General features: G+C 39.1%; 1 non-coding gene across 1 annotated transcript; it reads left to right on the forward strand.

The window, feature by feature from the left end:
* The first annotated feature begins 4,196 nt into the window (after positions 1-4,196).
* On the forward strand, positions 4,197-4,268 carry TRNAY-GUA (transfer RNA tyrosine (anticodon GUA)). The gene has a single exon. It is a non-coding gene; the product is annotated as a tRNA-Tyr (tRNA).
* Positions 4,269-15,611: the final 11,343 nt, after the last annotated feature.

The raw sequence follows: 15,611 nt of genomic DNA on the forward strand, positions 1-15,611 counted from the left end.
AAAAAGTCATCCCTGACTGTCTGATGATTCCCCAGCTTCTCTTCTTAAAAATCAACAGGATTGTCCTATGAAGTAACATCTTTCCTTTTCAAAATGTGTGTTAATATCTGTTGTGTTGTAGCTGAGTGAATAATAGCTGCTGCATGTTTTTGAGTCATTCAGACCACTTCAGCAAATGAATATAATTTGATTCCAGTGTACAACCAAAATCTTTGCCCTTTTTGTATAATCTTTTATTTTTCTAATTATAGGAATTTTTTTTTTCCTTTACTATTCCCAGACTTCATCTAATAGCCTGATAGTAACCCTGAGTGCCAGGGTAAATCTGTAATTTCTTTAATCATTGTGATCAATGTGAACCATGGCATGATTAATTCGGCCATGGTAAAAGGTAACGGTTAAAAAGATAATCAAAATATTTGGATAGTAATAACTTGCTATGGAGCTGAGATTCTCAACCAGGGGTGATTTCTCCCCCCAGGGGACTCTTGGCAATGTCTGGAGACATTTTTGGTTGTTACAACTCTTATCTAGTTGGTAGCTACCAGAAATGCTGCTGAATATCCCGTAATGCAGAGAGCAGGCCCTAGCAACAAAGAATTGTCTGACCTGAAATGTAAATAGGTGCCAAGCTTGAGCAATTCTGGTGTAGGAAAATAGATAACATGTATACTAATGTTGACATTTAAGTTTTTTGGTGATTACCAAAATATAAATAGCTATACAGTACCACAAATGCAGATGAAAAATTAAAAAACCCAGTCACTGAAATATTTTAAAATATCTTCAGGTTTGGGATCATATAGACAGGCCATAATATAATTCTTACTTTCTTCAAAATGTATATATCATCCTCACTTCAGTTATTTTTTTTTTTTTCAATTATTGTTTAACCACATAACTAGCCATATCTTGATGAAGTTAGCAGTAACTTTGAGTTATTATGCTCAGGTTTCATGAATGGTATACTAATTCAGCAGGAAAATTAAGTTAAAGAATTTTTCGTTTTTGACCTTTTTTTTTTAATGTTGAAAACTTTCCAAAATATTTGCAAAATCCATAGAATTATAAAGAGGAAAATGAAATCTTTAATTCTACCTTATGCGTTTAGTTTCTGTAGACTCAAAGTTGTGCAAGTGGACATTAATTTCTTACTATAGGAACAAATACTGTTTGACAAAATATTTCATTATAATTAAGTTTTCATGATATTAATTCCCCTGTGCAGCAGATGAAAAGTGAAATTTTTAGTCATTTTCATAATTGTTCCCAATACTAGTTTTTCTCCCCTTTTCTGAGTGTGAATTTTTTGGGTTTTTGTTTGTTTTTTAAAGTAGTGTTTTAATTATACTAAATAGAAGGTATCTCTGCATAGAAAAACTTGCTTAGACCACAAAGTTAATGAAATAAAGCACAGTCTTTAAATAACAAATTGAGCAGCAATGAATTTGTATTAACATTTGGGCAGTTACACACAGCTTCTGCTTTATTTAATCCATTAATCTTTGGTTTCCTCCTCAGACCCAAATTGCCTATTATCAGGGAGGCTGTGGAGAAAGTGGAAATGGCCCATATGGCCCAATCTTCAGGCTTTATCTTTTCTAGATTTAAAAACAGGGGCAAGTCCTCAAACTAACACAAGTTTTGTCTTACACATTTGGTAATGGACATTTTATGAAACCCTCTACCTGTCAATACAGGAGACACAAGAGACAGGGGGTTTGATTCCTGGGTCGGGAAGATCCCCTGGAGTAGGAAATAACAACCCATTCTTGTATTCTTGCCTGGAAAATTCCATGGACAGAGGATCATGGGGTTGCAAAGAGTCAGACACAACTGAGCAACTGAGCACATGCACACACCCCTCAACATAAAGCAAGAGCTTTAGTGAATAGCTTCTAGAACAGACCTTCTTTCCTTCCTAGCAAAGTAAGTCTCATTCCTGGAAGTGTAACAGGTGGCACATTCAAACAGTAACACGCCTGTCTAGGGGTTGATGTCTAGGGGTTGGATGAGACGTGATACTTTCTTTTTTAAACATACTCTGAGCAACACTATTTAGGGGAATCCCGCCTTCTTGTGTCTACCAAGTTCAGCCAAATAAAAAGAAACATTATGAACGGCTTTCTAAAGGTTGCAAAAGAATCTTTTGAGAAATAAAATATAGCTGTATAATAAGTAATATGTCAAATGGCAAAAAATATTATTAAAATACAACTGAAGTGTGGATCCTTTCCATAATAAAGAATATATGGGTACTTTTGATAGTAAGACTATGGGATTATTTGTCCTGGTTCTGTTTTGGATCTTGTCCTTATGAACAGATGATGAGTCTCTGCTGGGCTTCCCCAGGTCCTGTGTTGCCCATGCTATCTTGACCATTTCTTTGAATTAAGGCTGATTTAGTAATTACAGAGAAATCCTAATCTCTGGGTGTTTCAAACTTAAAGTTTAGAATTTAATATTGAGTGTCTTCAACTATTTCTATACCTCTAGTTATTTCTGTTCCTAATTTATACTTGCAAAATGTCAGAATGTGTTGCTCATTTAATTCTTTAGGTGTCTATAAGATTATTTGACTGTCAGTTATAACACTCCTTTTATTTTTTTCTGCTGCTGTAGAGGAAAGGACCTGTATATCACCCAGGGCTGATGGGGGAGAACGGAAACTCCTCTGGGCATGACCTAGAGGAGTTTTCTTTTTCTTTCCATCACTTATATGTCTTTATGGCTGCTTCTTTGTCATATTTTTACCTGCACTTTCATCATTAGCTAAAAAACGAACTAAGAAAACGTGTGCTTACTTCTCTACTGGTGTTTGATGTTCATTTGTATGTGGTTTGTATATACAACATCTAACTTCTTCTCAGGCTGTTTAAAAAAACAAAACAAAACACAGAACAGAGCATTCATGGCCTAGGAGCTACTCAACCCTTGGGACTAGAGTTGAGTATTAACGAGAATGAAGGACCTATTTTCGACACTGTTCTTTAAAATATAAAGAAAGTGTGGAAACCCAAGTGAACTGAAAGGGCTATGATGATAAAAATATTTCATGAGCAAAGCACATAGTTAAAGGGTGAGTTCTTTTAACTTGAAGAAGAATGGCTGAAGTAATGACCCAAGTGATGTCATGAAATACAGAGATAATTTCTATAAGAGAGTTTTTAAAGGAAGCTCTCCATGCCTTCTTTATAAGATCAGAGAATATAAAGGAACTTAACATAGGAGCTTTTTCAGCTGAATACACAGACTCACATCCCCAGCTTACCCAACCCAGTGGTAAAACACAGGAATATGTTTACTGGTGGCCATTGTAGATTCTCTGTAGATCTCTTTGGAGATCTCTGGGAAGAGATTTGAAAGCTTTGGTTAAATAGCTTTATTTACACCTGCCTGAAGGTAATCTAATGATATCTTAAGTTTCTTTTTTATTCTATGTGAATATAGAATATGTGAATATAATTTTTAAATTATTTTATTAATAGCCAAGGGAAATACTTACTTCCAACCAGTAAATTCCAGGAGGATCTCCTCATGTTTTGAGGATTTAAGAAGTTCATGTTGTGCAAAAATGGACTAGCCTTAAAATTCTCTCTCAAGAAAGCTCATAGTCCTTGCATGTTTTTCGTATGTACTTTTAAAACATTTTGGTATTATTTACTATTTAGTTACAAATTTTTATTACATGCTATGTTTTATCCCTCCAGAGCCAACACAAACCTTAAAAAATTTCAACCATTTGTTGTATCCTGAACTCTTTTTTTAGATGCTAACTTTGTTTGAATGGTTATATAGTAAAATTGACTTTTTGGGCACACTTGGTTTTATGTCTAATGCTGAGTAAGTTCAGGGTTTCCTGACTGTGGTGGTTACAGGACTCTATGGTGGTTTAGTTGCTAAGTCGTGTCCAACTCTTGTGACCCCATGGACTGTAGCTTGCCAGGGTCCTCTGTCCATGGGATTTCCCAGGAAAGAATACTGGAGTGGGTTGCCATTTACAGGACTCTATACATATGTTGAAAAATTCACAGAACCAAGCCCCGTTTGTATAGACACAGAAAAGTAATAGTGTAGGTAAAATAGCACTGTTTTGACTATGTTGTTTCTACAGATAGATGAAAATATGTGCTTGTAATTTTCAGATAAAAATGAAAAAGTCAAGGATTTGGGCTCAACTAATCACAGTCAGGGCTTCCCTTGTAGCTCAGTCGGTAAAGAATCTGCCTGTAGTGCAGGAGACCCAGGTTCAATTCCTGGGTTGGGAAGATCCCCTGGAGAAGGAAATGGCAACCCACTCCAGTATCCTTGCCTGGAAAATCTCATGGACAGAGGAGCCTGATGGGCTGCAGTCCAGGGGGTTGCAAAGAGTCGAGCATGACTGAGTGACTAACACTTACTTACATTTACTTAATCACAGTCAACACACAGAAGAGAATTCTGTTAAACACTCCCCTTTCTTTTCATCTCGTCTTCAGAAAGGGAAGTTATTATGAGACAGTAAACATAATAGGGTTAAAAATACCTGGAAATTTAGTACATGGTGTCAGAGAAGATACCACAATAGTCAAATGTAATGAGGTTGGATTGTATGTACTCTTCCCATTTGTCATTTCTTTTCAAAGCTATTATTTCACCCTTACTGATAACCTCTCTTCAGTTAAAAAAAAATTACCATTAACATTCACTCACTTTTTGAAGGTTTTGAACAATTTTTTAATCCAACCAGCTATTTTACCTTACACAATAGATGTGGTTTTAGCCAATAATCTTCATTGTTAACAACATCCAATGGCTTTTAAACAATTATATGACATCCATTGTGTTCCACTTTCTTTCCATGGCAGTAAATGCCCTTTAAAGCACTCCAACTAGTAAGTACACGAGGTATCGTTTTCATAAAGCGATGTTAGCTGTCTCTTAATTCAATTATTCAACTCAAAGACTTCCTTCAGTGCTGCAGAATTGTCCTAGTACTTCCCCATTTCTGATGTTAACCTGAGCTGTTTGTGGCTGCTTGGATTGTAAAGTGTTTCTTTACCTATTTTGTTTATCTTTTAAAACTATTCTACCTGTCATGATGAAATGGTTTCAGATTTTTTTTTTAATCCATAGGAATTATAAGTAGATGTCATTTGTATAAGTGTAAAGAAGAAATGAGCATCTTGGGTAGGGGGGTGAGTGGTGTCAGACCTCTACCCGTAAAGAAAGCCATGATATTAAAGCTCAAACTCTGTACCACCAGTGCCGCTGCTTCTTAATGCTCATTGCTTCCCATCCCCTTATTTCTGGGGTAAATCTTATTTGGGTCATTTGATTATTTACTTATTATCTCTAGAGGGTGGGTAGGCTAGTACTGTCTGAACTCCAAATAAACTCAAAATGTAATAAAGGTCAGAAGCTAGAAAGGATTAAATCCTTGTTATATTTACCTTTTGAAAACCCATCCAGTTTCACCCCACAATTTCATCCTGGGAAAAAGTAGAAATGGTATTGGATACATTATCAGAAGAGTGTCAGTATGTAGTTCTTTGCAGCTAACTAATTATGAATCATTTTTTCCTCTTATAAAATAAAAATTTGGAGTTAGTATGTGATAGATTTTTTTCCCCCTTCCTCTCTGAATTTTTAGGAATAGAAACAATAGGTGCCAAAATCTCCCTCATAGGTTTGATTCTACAGTAGCTAAAATGATGAATCATTTGGCTGACATGATTTTGCCTTTTTTTTTTTTTTTTAAATAAATCCCTCAAGGTTCATTGTTGTAACTCTCAATCTGGCTACACCACTGTTACGGTTTTGAGCAGTAGGACCCTGGCATATCCACCATCCTCAACCTGGGTTGCTCCTCACTGATCCAGCCAACTCCATCATGGCCCATATTAGCTAGAACTTCACTAATTGCAAATTCTTGGTAAACAGTAAGAGTTATACTTTTAGTATACTGACAGGATATTAATCAGATATGGGTGCTACTCACACCAGCATGGATCAAGGCACATGTGTTTCATGGTCATGGGCCAACCTCTGACTCTAAAAGACAATGTTGAACAACATAAATGTTTATTAAGGAAGACCACTGAAGAAGGAAGACCAAGCAGTGTCTATCTGAGTTAACCTGTGAGAGGTGCCAGCCTCCACCCTTTAGAAATATCACTGCCCAGGGAGTCATCTCACCTGTTCTTGAGGTTATCTGTGCCCACCTGTCTTTTAATCTCTACTTCATAGAGCTAACACACTTCTTTCACCCATGGGTTATAGGTATATGTCAGGTGGCCCCTTGGACATCCAGTAGAACAGGAAGTAGGTAACCTGGTGAAAAAACTGAGACTTTCTGAAGAGATTGACAGCTTGTCTATTTATCAGATGAATTTGATTTTCAACAGTCAGATTGAGGTATACAAAAACAGGTTTAGAGAAAAGCCGGGACAGAACCTGGTATGGATGTATTATCAGTTAAGAGACTCCTATAAAAAGAAATGAAAAAGAGAAAAGGAAGGGGGAAAAATGGAAACTTCCATTCACCTATGCATGTGTGTGTGTTCAGTTGTGTCTGACTCTCTGCAGCCCTACGGACTGTGGCCTGCCAAGTTCCGCAGTCCATGGGATTCTCTAGGCAAAAATTCTGGACGGCCATTTCCTCCTCCAGGGGATCTTCCTGACTGAGGGACTGAACCCATGTCTCCTGCGTCTCCTGCATTGCAGGTGGACTCTTTACTGCTGAGCCCTGGGGGAAGCCCTGCTCTATTCACCTAACCCAACTAATTTTTTCCCCAGAATAAATGGCTTTAAATATATGAACTATATCTAATACAGATTAATTAGTATTATTAATATAAATTCAATGGAAGCCTGAAACACTATGAAAACAAAATAAATGGTGTGCACTTCACCTAGTCACATATAAATGCTAGCCCAAAGTGAATCTTCCTATTGTTTGAGGAGCCATAGTTCATAAAGATTTTTTTTTCTGTGAATCATAAAATGTTAATTCAGGTGTGGCAGTTCATGCTTGGTTTTATTCCTTCCTTCACCAAATGCTTATTAAGCACCTACAGTGAGGTAGAAGCTGTGGGGTCTATATAGAGGTATAATCCATGGGATACATAGAGGCAAAAGCCACAGTTGCTGCATCTATCAGTCAGGGTCCTGGCAAGGAATAGATGGTGCACTCAAGCATGGTAATTGAGGAGAGATGAATGAAGGGACTATTTACAAATGTGTTGGTGGGGATAGGGAGCCTACGAGGGATGGTGAAGCCCCATGGGACCAGCAGCACTGGGAGCCATTACTGCTCCTAATAATGAAGGGATAAAGGGAAGGAGCAGTTACTGGAACCGAGGGCAGTCTGCAGCCATGGTTGTGGCTGTCACCCTAGGAGGGAGCCACCTAACAGGAGCTGGGACCCCTCCAGGAGAGAAACGCTGACATGCCACGACCCATCAGGGAGGGGACTGAGCAACAGACGCCATGCACTCTCCCCTCCCACCCTCTGATTTCCTGAGGGTGGCTGTCATTGGTTAAACGGACCCCCAAACCAGAAAACCAGAGAAAAAGGGGGCCCACTGAAGGTCAGCACCCCAATATACAGAACAGAGTGGAGAAGGGAAGAGGATGGTTCTAGGGACAAGCAGCACACCCAGAACACTGACCTTGAGATATACATGCAGAGCAAGTTGAACACCGAACAGAGCAACAAAAACGTCATGAGATAATGACACATCATAGGGCAATATGGCCTGCTGAGGGGGAGGAGGGGGGGTTGTGGTATAACTCAGGGGAGACTCTTAGGAAAAAAGGAATACATCTGTGTTGGACGTTCAAGAGCATGCTAGGATTAGGTCAGGACAGACTAACCTGGGGTTCCCTGGTGGCTTGGATGGTAAAGAATCTGCCTGCAATGCAGGAGACCTGGGTTCGATCCCTGGGTCAGGAAGATCCCCTGGAGGAGGGCATGGCTACCCACTCCAGTATTCTCGCCTGAAGAATCCCCGTGGACAGAGGGGCCTGGCGGGCTACCATCCATGGGGTCTCACAGAGTCAGACTAAGCGACTAAGTGACTGAGTGACTAACTCACAGATTAATGTGGAGGATGGTCCAGTTGGGGGGACAGCAGAGGGAACAAAGGCCTGGAAATAAGAGTGAATATAGCACAGTTTATTGAGAGATATGTCCAACTGGCTGAAGCACAGAATAGATGCCTTAATGAAAATGCCAGGGATTTCTGTGAGAATGTGAAAATTGCCATTTATAAAATTTCCCCTTTTCTTTACTGAAAGTGAAAGTTGTTCAGTCATGTCGAACTCTTTGTGACCCCATGGACTATACAATCCATGGAATTCTCCAGGCCAGAATACTGGAGTGGGTAGCTGTTCCCTTCTCCAGGGGATCTTCCCAACCCAGGGATCCAACCCAGGTTTCCTGCATTGCAGGTAGACTCTTTACCAGCTGAGCCACCAGGGAAGCCCAAGAATACTGGAGGGTAGCCTATTCCTGCTCCAGTGGATCTTCCTGACCCAGGAATCTAACCAGGGTATCCTGCATTGCAGGTGGATTCTTTACCAGCTGAGCTACCAAAGAAGCCCTATTTTTACTTATGCTGGGAAAGATTGAAGGGAACAACAGAGGACGAGACGGTTGGATGGCATCACCGACGCAATGGACAGGAGTTTGAAAAGCTCTGGGAGATGGTGAAGGACAGTGAAGCCTGGTGCGCTACAGTCCATGGGGTGGCAAAGAGTCAGACACAGTGGAGCGACTGAACAACAACAATATACCTTGTAGTCTGCAAAGTTTTGAACAGAAGACCCCGAAGATAATAAGATATCTGGACCCTTTCACTTTTGCTTGCTATTCTCTTGAAACAGTGAAATAGTTAAACACAAAACACAAAATACCAAAGTGAATGGCACTTGGAATTCAAAAAAGGAGTAGGCTAGAATGTGTAATTCCTGAAGTGTGTTCACTCACTAAAAATAATTCATTCAAAAATCATATTTGAAGCATCTCCCATGTACCATACACTAGCATTACAAATAGAGTTTTGGGAGGGTGATCAGATCCAAAAGCCAGTTGACAGTTTAGCTCAGACTGAACCTCACCTAGTTAAGACAAAAACAAAATGAAGTATGCTGTTTCAGAGTGTATCCAAATCCACAACAGGTGTTGTTGTTCAACTTTTTGAGACCCCATGGGCTGCAGCATGCCAGGCTTCCCTGTCCTTCACTATCTCCTGGAGTTTGCTCAAACCAAGGGTCGTGAAGAGTCGGACACGACTGAGCGACTTCATTTTCACTTTTCACTTTCGTGCACTGGAGAAGGAAATGGCAAACCACTCCAGTATTCTTGCCTGGAGAATCCCAGGGGGAGCCTGGTGGGCTGCCATCTATGGGGTCGCACAGAGTCGGACACGACTGATGCGACTTATCAGCAGTAGCAGCAGCATGTCATTGAGCCAGTGATGCTATCTAACCATCTCATTCTCTGCCGCCCTCTTCTCCTTTCATGTTCAATCTTTCCCAGCATCAGGGTCTCTTCCAGTGAGTCGGCTCTTCACATCAGGTGGCCAGAGTATTGGAGCTTCAGCTTTAATGTCAGTCCTTCCAATGAACATTCAAGGTTGATTTCCTTTAGGATTGACTGGTTTGATCTTCTTGCAGTCCAACGGACTCTCAAGAGTCTTCTCTAGCAGTCTTCTCAAAAGTATCAATTCTTGGGTATTCAGCCTTCTCTATGGTCCAACTCTTTCATCCATACATGACTACTGGAAAAACCATAGCTTTGACTATATGCACCTTGGTCAGCAAAGTGGTGTCTCTGCTTTTTAATATGCTGTCTAGGTTGGTCATAGGTTTTCTTCCAAGGAGCAAGCATCTTTGAATTTTGTGGCTACAGTCACTGTTCACAGTGGTTTTGGAACCCAAGAAAATGAAATCTGTCACCATTTCCACTTTTCCCCCCTCTTTTTCCCACAACAGATACTCACTAAATATTTGTTGATCAAATGAATAAGTAATTAAAGATAAAATATTATATATTTCTACAGTATTTTGCAACAGGGCACAAGATGGTCATTTATACTGAATTCCAAAATGTAGTGAGAGTGCAGACCTACTATGAGGGCAGAGACCTGGCCTGTCTTGTTCACTGAAGTAATCCCAGCTCCTTGCAGAGAGCCCAGCTCGGAGCTAGAGCACAGTCCCTATCCCCTGAATGAATGCTGGGATAAACTGACAAATGAATGCATACTTGAATTAAGTATTTTTACAGTAAGGTTGCTTGGGGTGGTGGCATCTCTTGGGGGCAACCCTTGGGGAGATGTAGTTGCCATTACAGCACATTAAGTAGTCCTTCAGATTTTTAATGAGTACTTCTTATAAGTGCTTCTGAACTTTTCCTCACTTTAATTCCTTGTGAGTCCCAGATGAACAGTTGTTTAAATAGCTCTAAATACAAAGGGGGAAATCATGTCCTGCATCACTTTTGAAAGGCAACACATCAGGGCAACCCATGAAGATGCAGGGCTTCTGTCTCCAACCAGGGCCCAGGTGTGTATACCTGTGGTCGGCCTCAGTGGCACTTGCACATTTACCTTTGTTCCTTTCTTTAAGAGCTCTAACTTCTTTTCCTACTGCCATTAAAATCATATTAAGTCATTCTGAAGTGTTTCCCATAAACACCAAATGAGAACTATAGCTGCGAGAAAAATTATCTACCTGTGTGGAGTAGGTTATTATTTTAATTTGTCATCTGAGTGACATTCATTTTAGAGAAGAGAGTATTGGGGTGTGCACCCTCCCCCATGCCCCATTTACTCCACAAAGAGTGTGGCTTCCCCTGGCTCTACTCCCACCATAGCTTTAACCCCATTGGCTTATTAATTATGAGGGTAAATTTCTATTTCCTGGCTTTTAAACATCGCTTTTTTTTTTTACTTGCCATTGGTCACAAATAGAGGTGTAAGTTCACACTGATTTTTATGGTCGATAGAAACTGAAAATCACAAAACTGAAAATCACAAATTATTATTGTCAGATGATGACGAATGTGTGGTAATTTTGACTTTAAAGCAAGCAGGCGTCCTAGTAGAGTGAATTATGTTTACACATCTCTTCTGTTCAGCTTCCAGTTTAATAATTCCTGCATCTGTGAGGGTGAGATGGGAGAACCAAGGCTTTCAGGTGTCTCTAAGATCTGGGAATACCCACTGCAATCCAATTGTGAGTCAGGGGCTCTGTGCACTAAATCCTTGTGTTTATATTTAGAAAGAAATAAAAAATGATTGTTAGGGCTGATGGCACCCTGCTGACCTGAAGACGGAGTTTGTGATGAGGGCTTTTTCAGAATCTTATGGCCAAGATAGGACCAATTCTTTTCACTTGAACAAAAGATTATTTATGATGAAAACCTTAACCCATATGCTCTGACAGACTGAAATATAAAAAAGGTGAAGGAGGTCTGAAACATATGGATGCAAAAATGTCTTAAGTACGTGTGCTAGGAATGGGATTGTGCATATGCTATTTTCAGTTCTGAGTATTTGTTCCAGTTTGTGAAATTCTTTTCTTGTTTTAAAGATCTCACTGCTAGATATACCTACATATTAACACGTGGATATCTCTGCCAGCATTCAGCTTCTAATTGTATATGTAATAGTCTAAGTAAGTTTTTTACTGCAGATTATGAAATTAAACTTGCACATTAATCCCCCCCATAATGATTAATGTGGGTGCAATATAAAAATAAAAGTGAAGTTTTAACACTGAAGTATAACTGATGTACAGTGTTGTGTTAGTTTCTGATATACAGCAAAGTAATTCAGTTACACACACACACAGACACATACATACATTCTTTTTTATTTTTTTTCCATTATAGTTTATTACAGGATATTGAATATAGTTCATTGTGCTACACTGTAGAGCCTTGTTGGTTATCTATTTCATATACAGTAGTTTGTATCTGCTAATCCCAAATTCCTAATTTATCCCTCCCCAGCGTCTTCCCCTTTGGTAACTGTAAGTTTGTTTTCTGTGTCTATGAGTCTGTTTCTATTTTGTAAATAAGTTTATTTGTCATGTTTTAAATTCCACATATGTCATAATATGGTAATTTGTCTTTCTCTTTTTAACTTACCAAAGAATGTCCCTGCAGTGCAGGAGACCCAGGTTCGATTATTGAGTCAGGAAGATCCCCTGGAGAAGGAAATGGCAACCCACTCCAGTATCCTTGCCTGGAAAATCCTACTGACAGAGGATCCTGGCGGGCTGCAGTCCATGGGATTGCAAATAGTTGAGCATGACTAAGCGACTAACACTTTCACTTTCACTTGGTATGGTAATCTCCAGGCCCATTCATGTTGCTACAAATGGCATTGTTTCATTCTTTTATATTCCACTGTGTGTATGAACCACATTTTCTTCATCCATTCATCTGTCAGTGGTCACCTCGGTTACTTCCATGCCTTGGTTATTGTAAATAGTGCTGCTATGAACACTGGGGTACATGAACCTTTACAAATTGGAGTTTTCTCTGGATATAAGCCCAGGTATGTGTTGCTGAATCATATGGCAATTCTATTTTTAGTTTTTAAAAGACCCTCCATGCTGTTCGCCATAGTGGCTGCACCAGTGTCTATTCCCTGCAACAGCATAGGATTCCCTTTCTCCACTCCCTCTCTAGCATTCGTTACTTGTAGACTTCTTAATGATGGCTATTCTGACCTGTGTGAGGTGGTCCCTTGTTATCGTCTTATTTACATTTCTCTAATAATTAGCAATGTTGAGTGTCTTTTCACATGCCTATTGGCCATCTGTATGTCCTCTCTGGAGAAACGACTAGGTCTTCTGTCCATTTTTTTATTGGGTTGCTTTGTTGTTTTTGAGTTGCTTTGTTGTTGTTGTTGTTATTGAGTTGTATGAACTGCTTGTTTATTTTGGAGGTGAAGCCCTTGTCTGTCGAATCATTTGCAGATATTTTTTTTCGCAGTTCATAGATTATCTTTTCATAATGTTTATGGTTTCCTTTGCTGTGCAAAAGTTTATAAGTTTGATTAGTTTCCATTTGTCTATTTTTGCTTTTATTTCAATTGACTTGGGAGACTGACCTAAGAAAACATTTGTACCATTTATGTCAGAGAAGGCTTTGCTTATATTCTTTTCTAGGAGTTTTATAGTGTCATGTCTTATATTTAAGTCTTTAAGAATTTTTGAGTTTATTTGTGTGTGTTGTGAGAGTATATTCTAACGCCTTTGATTTACAGGCAGTTCTTCACCTTTCCCAGCACCACTTGCAGAAGAGACCATCTTTTCTCCATTGTATATTCTTGCCTCCTTTGTCAAAGATTAATTGACATAGGTGTGTGAGTTTATGTCTGGGCTCTCTGTTCTGTCCCACTGATCCATATGTCTGTTTTTGTGCCAATATCATGCTGTTTTGATTGCTGTAGCTTTGTAGTATTGTCTGAAGTCTGGGAGGGTTGTGCTCCAACTTTGTTCTTTTACTTCATGATTGCTTTGGCAATTCTGAGTCTGTTATGATTCCATATAAATGTTAGGATTATTTGTTCTAATTCTGTGAAAAATTTCACGGTTATTTTGATAGGGATCGCATTAAATCTGTAGATTGCTTTGGGTGGTGTAGCCATTGAACATAGTTGACACCACTGTAGTATTCCAATTTGTGGGGAAAACACTATTTTTCTTTTGAAGGTTTGTACAAAAATGACACTTAGAGATGAAAAAAATGCCTACTTTGGGCTGAAGTATGAGACATGGGATCTCAATTGAGAAGTATAATTTGGAATTATCTAAGCATTTTAAAAAATGTCTTCTGAACCTCAAAAGATTACAATAAACAAAAAGTAAAAATTAATTACTTAGATTTTTTTTAACGTATCACCATCTTTATCAATAAGTAAGAAACATAAATGGCCAACTTTTTAGATTGTTGGGTAAACCCTAAGACTTTTAACAAGTAAGAAAAAAGAAAGAAGTAAAAAAGAAGAAAAATCTTGACTTTATCATATGATTTCAACATTTTTAATTGTGGGTAAATAACAAGCTGAAATAAAAAATTTTAAATAATTATTTCAAAACTCATGTCTAATTCTACATATGATTAGGGTAGGCAAGGCTTTGATGGTGAATAGACTGGAAAAAGTAATGGCTTAATGTCATTGTGGCAGTCTATTTCTTGCTCACATCAGAGCCCTGGGAAGGTGAACAGATTGGTCAGAGGCTCTCCTATATGCACTCAGTCAGGGCACCAGGCTGACAGAGGCTCTGCCATGTTCAAACTGTCCTCTGTCCTCACCATGGTTCTCTCTATCACCGCCACTGGAAGGGAGGGCAGAGGTGCAGCATGGGTTGATCCTGGAAGTGGCACACAAGACTCTTGCTTCCATCACACTGGCTGGCACTCAGCACATGGCTACTGCAAGTGGAAACCAGTTCTGTGCCTATAAAAAAGGGGATGCAGATTCTGTTGAATAAGCAAAGCCTCTAGCACTCTCCCAGCTTAGCAGAGGGTGTGATGCATAGTAGGCCCTCAATTAATATTTGCTGAATGGGGTATGTGTATATAACCTTCCAGGTGTGTATATGTTTCTACAATGTAGCAATAAGATAATCATGATACTTCCTATTTTGCTACAACTTCAAGTAATGGTGATGCACCTGGAAGTGTGGGCAAGATGTTGTGAATAGACACTTAGATACAAATTTTTCTGGATGTAGAGTACTTATTATTATCTTTTTATCAGATTCTTCTTTTACTTCCATTCTACTTCCTTTCCATGAGCAACATAAGAATTTGGATTTGTCAGAAACAGAAAAATGTATTAACTTCTGGCTTAATTTTACTCTAGTACTTCAGTTTCTGTTGGATGCTAGTGGTATATCAAGGGTTTAAAAAGTAAAAGTCATTAAATGGTAGTTTTGTGGAAGCTTTCTCTTTTAGTATGCTGTTTTCTGTGGCCCTATGACTCACAGATAATGTCTATATGTGGCTAATATGTCTAAGATTTAGGAGATTTGGACAAAAGATTCAATAATAATATGTTGTGATTTTTGAAGATTAGTTCAAACATCAGAAGGCACAGGAAAAAAGTAATGGGAAAAATAAAAACAATAGTCCTGGGGCTTTACTGGTAATCTAGTTAAGAGCCTACCTTCCAATGAAGGGGGCATGGGTTTGATTCCTGGTCAGGGAACTAAGCTTCCCTCATAGCTCAGTTGGTAAAGAATCTGCCTGCAATGCAGGAGACCCAGGTTCGATTCCTGGGTTAGGAAGACTGCTGGAGAAGGGAAAGGCTACCCACTCCAGTATTCTTGGGCTTCCCTTGTGACTCAGCTGGTTAAAGAATCTGCTTACAGTGCGGGAGACCTGGGTTGGATCCCTGGGTTGGGAAGATACTATCCACTCCAGTATTCTGGCCTGGAGAATTCCATGGACTGTATAGTCCATGGGGTCTCAAAGAGTTGGTCATGACTGAGCAACTTTCACTTTCACTTTCTTTCAGGGAGCTAAGATTCTACATGCTGCCCAGAGCAACCAAAAATAATAAAAAATTAAAAAACAAAAAACACCAAAACACAATAGTACCAACAAG

Source organism: Bos taurus, chromosome 10, assembly GCF_002263795.3.
Source record: "Bos taurus isolate L1 Dominette 01449 registration number 42190680 breed Hereford chromosome 10, ARS-UCD2.0, whole genome shotgun sequence".
Classification (NCBI taxonomy): domain Eukaryota; kingdom Metazoa; phylum Chordata; class Mammalia; order Artiodactyla; family Bovidae; genus Bos; species Bos taurus.